This window comes from Octopus bimaculoides, chromosome 17, assembly GCF_001194135.2.
Source record: "Octopus bimaculoides isolate UCB-OBI-ISO-001 chromosome 17, ASM119413v2, whole genome shotgun sequence".
Classification (NCBI taxonomy): domain Eukaryota; kingdom Metazoa; phylum Mollusca; class Cephalopoda; order Octopoda; family Octopodidae; genus Octopus; species Octopus bimaculoides.
Window position 1 is genome coordinate 310277 of NC_068997.1, and position 4577 is coordinate 314853.

Below are 4577 nucleotides of genomic sequence, written 5' to 3' on the forward strand. Positions count from 1 at the left end.
ATAAATCAATAAAGAATTAATAACTTTGAAAGTTTGCAAATTTGGGGTAATTTTAACCACAAGCTGTTGTGTAGTTGCTTACCACGTGTTCTTTTTGTCGCTTATTTAATGCTTAAAACACATGCGGTATGAGATGTGCTAAAATTAACAGCTAAATAGGACTTAAATCATGCACGAATTTTTTTTTGGGGGGGGTTTGCATAATCGTATGAATTCCCGGTGTAGAATAGAAATTCGCAAAAGTTTTGTGAAAATTCCAAAAAAAAGAAAAGAAAGAAAGTTACGAGGGGTTATATGGCGTGCGTAAAGCAGAATTCCGCCAATATTTCATTTGTTTACAGTTGACAACACGTGCTGTCACGCGCATAATGACAGCTTCCAAATCCTATTTTCTGATTGGGTAAGAATTATCAAACTTTAAACCTATGTAACTTTAAAAAAACAAATCTTCTGGTAAAAGTGAACAGTCTCTTGAGATTCGGCGTGGAAAATTACATAAATACACCAAATTTTTCAAATTTTCACTAAACTTTAAAATTTCCACAGGTGCAGCCAAACAGAAAAGATTCAAAATACGTACTGGGGTCATTGATTCGATAGAAACAAAAAATTCTCCGATGCGGTGCCCCAGCATGGTCGCAGTCTAATGATTGAAACAAGTAAAAAATAAAAGATAAAATATATAATCTGTATATAGTATATAATATACTTATCTATCTATCTATCTATCTATCTATCTATCTATCTATCTATCTATCTATCTATCTTTGTGTGCTTGTGTATGTACATATCTATGTATGTATGTATGTATGTATGTATGTATGTATGTATTTATGTATGTATGTATGTATGTATGTATGTATGTATGTATGTATGTATGTAGCGAGAGAGACCCAATCAAAATTGACCTTTAGAAAGCAGTAGTGTTTACAGTTGCAAATTTACTTGGGAGCTGGGTATTTTACAAAATAAAAAAAAAACGATTAATGTCTTGAAGATAATGTGTACTGAAGTGTAACCTATATAAATATTACCCTATATTTCTATGGCATGAATGTATGTATCATATATGCATGTATGTGGGCGCGTGCACATACACAGGCACACAGGCACACACGTGCACACGCGGATATATTTTATGTATAGCTATTATCCTTTCTTTTTCATGTAATTGTTGGAACCTTTCTTTGATCTCACAAAGTTACAAGCTGTGTGTGTGTGTGTGTGTGTAGTAGTAGTAGTAGTAGTAGTAGTAGTAGTATGTGGGGAGGCGAATATTTACTTGAATGTTAGTATTCCTGAAGTGCCTGATTGCATTTTGACTTATTTAAGGCGCGGCTACAGTTTATATACCGAGCGGATGAATCTGGTTATTGAAGTCAATGGAAAATTTAATGTAATCGTCACTTGTGTTGTTGTCGAATGATTCTATAACCCCAGGTATGCCCACATCGGTCAGATTTATGATCGAAAACATGTTAAGTTCTGTAGTTAAGTAAATGTTGGCGTTTAACTGACCAACCTGATGCTGTGTAGTGAATTGTAATGAATTCTCTGCCGATTATTGCAAAATTTTTCCAAGGTTTGTAGCTAGACATTTTTCTAGAGAAATTTATTCATATGCTTGCAAGCGGAAAATAACTCGAATATTTCGTTCGACATGTTCACTTGGCTTGTCAAGTCGTTATACATTTCAGAACGGCAAAGATCGCTTCTTCAACATTCCAACTTATAGCAGTGGTATCAATTCTATTAATTTTCAGTGTTGGATAAGCAAGGGTTTAGTCTATCTTTGGTTATGTAAGATTAAGTGTGTTGGACATATCTAATTAAAAAGATCTTGCTTTATTTTGGAAGGGTTATTGCGCCAATAATAATAAGCACACGCACTGATTCCGTTTCACTTCTTTATTGTTAGTCAATTGGTTAGTTACGTAAACAACCAACTGATTAGCAATAAAGAATTGAACTTGAATCAGTATGTATGTACATATTATTGGCGTAGTGACTCTCCCAAGATACAAGATTTGTTCACATCAAGAATCTTGCAAACAAATACAAAACTGAAGTTGTTCAAAAGACTTTTCTGTTAATCCTAAGTAGTTTCTGTCTGTCTGCCACCCCCCCTCTCTATCCATCTATCTCTATTTCGAAAAATCCCATAACAACAAAACAACAGTTATTATTTTGGTTATATAGAAAATTTTGAGGTACTTTCGGCTAAGTGGGTTGCTGCAGTATATGTGTGTGTGTGTGTGTGTGTGTGTGCGTGCGCGTGTGTGTATGCGTGCGGCTCTGCAGATTCCACAGCTGCTGTGCTTTGGACTTAGCCTTCGACTTAGCCTTTGGACTTAGCCTTTGGACTTAGCCTTCCTGTGGGTCGACTTGAACGAAGCGCTGTCAAGAGCCTTGTCGGCATCCATGCCGGCTACCAAGTTGAAGGTATGGGCAGCGCACTTCATGTGCACTGGAAGGTTGAGGCCCAGGTCGCTGGACTTGTCAAGGACGGCATCAATAGAGATGTACTCAACTTCATCCACATCTCCAGCTTCGGGTTCCACGTCCAAGTCCACATCTTCGACGCCCTCCAAGTTTGGATCGGAAGCAACCTCAAGAACGTCTGACAAGAGCTCAACCTCTGTACCAAAATGCATAAATGCCTTGACAAAATTTTTGCCGCTGTCCGTCGTGGTCCCGGCTGCCTTGTCTTGCAGATGGAACTTGCAATAGGTACCCACCATGGCCTGAGCGAGAACATCAAAGGTGTGATGTTCTCTGAACCGAGAGCAGGCCAGGACAGCGTGTTGTCTCGTGCGGGTTGTCTCGTCCAGCCAGTGTACCGTCATCCCTATGTAGGTCCTGTTGTAGGCCGACCAGCAGCAGTCCGCGGTGGTCGCCACCCAGGGGACATCCTTTATGCAATCTGTAATCTAAAAATGTTTAATTCTAAAGCGACATATGTTATAAAGTTAAAACTTGAGATTATATATATATATATATATATATATATATATATATATATATATATATATATATATATATATACATATATTAACTGGCGCAAAGTATGATCAAGTCCTACTTAAAAATAAAAACTAGCCTCTCATGTGCATCTCACGTAAGCTGGAATGGTTTTTGTGAGCACGTGGTTTGTACAATTTTTCGCGAGTAGGGAGGAGGCAGGACATTTGATCGCAGTATATTATAACGATATTTTGTTCATAAAAATCACACAGATTGTAGTTTAACATTTGTTACTAGGCTGTTCGAAATTCATGAAAATATTGCTTATAATTGAAAGCCTTGTTACTAACCTTTTGAAAATAGCGACACTACCCTGATAGGTAACGTGTTGGGTAGAGAGCATGAATAACCGAAATGTGAGATGGAATGATAGTCGGGATTTGATAAGTTCAGAACTTAAGGTTCGTTTATTCGTTATTTCATTAAAAACTACTGATTTGGTTATTATTATTATTATTGTTGTTGTTGTTATTATCATTTCAAATTTTTGCCACAACGGCAGCTTGAGGGAGGTCGGGATGAGTCGATTACATCGATCCCCATTGCGTAACTGGTACTTATTTTATCGATCCCGAAAGGATGAAAGGAAAAGTCGACCTCAGCAGAGATTGAACTCAGAACGCAGCGACAGGTGAAATACCGCTCAGCATTTCGTCCAGCGTGCTAATGATTCTGCAAGCTCACCGCCTTAACAACAATAACAACAACAACAGCAATAATAATAATAATAATAATAATAATAATAATAATAATAATAATAATAATAATAATAATAATAATAATAATAATCTTGGTATAAAAAGATGGGCTACAGCAAATATTCTGCTTAACACCACAGATTTGCTTGTCAGTTGTTTGACCTTAGCCAGTTGAGCATGTCCCTTGGTGGCTAACGACATGTGCATCTCTGAACACGAGCAGAAGCAGTTGGGGAACATCATAGCCATGTGTTGAGAGGAATTCTTTGGGGGTTTGAATAATTCACCTTTGGAAACATGGGTGTTTTGTTCATCATCCTTAAACAAACCTTATTCAGAGACCTTTTGAGAGGGGTGGGTTACTCGACCTGAAGAAAATTCTTACTGCAAGGTCATGCGCTGTTTATCGTGATATGAGATCACCGTGTCGCGCACATATGGTTCCGATGCATGTGCCTCGATGGGTGTATTGGGCTTCGTATATTTGTACCTGTAGTAGGGAATTAGTAATAACGGCTGCCCAGTCCTGGCTAAGAAGGAATATATTCACAGACACGACAGAGCTGGGACCTATATACACTGGAAGCTATGCCAACACTATGGAATAGCAACAGAAAAAAGATGGTGTAAACACACGCCAGAAAAGGTCTCAGAAAACGAGAAAGCAACCATACTCTGGGATATGCCAATACACACAAAGAGAGAAATTAAGGCCAATAGACCAGATATAGTTGTCAAAGATCATGAAGAAAAAAAATGCTTTCTAATTGATGTATCAATACCAGCAGATGACAACGTTTCCCTAAAAGAAATGGAGAAACTTTCAAAATACAAAGACCTGGAAATAGAGGTAAC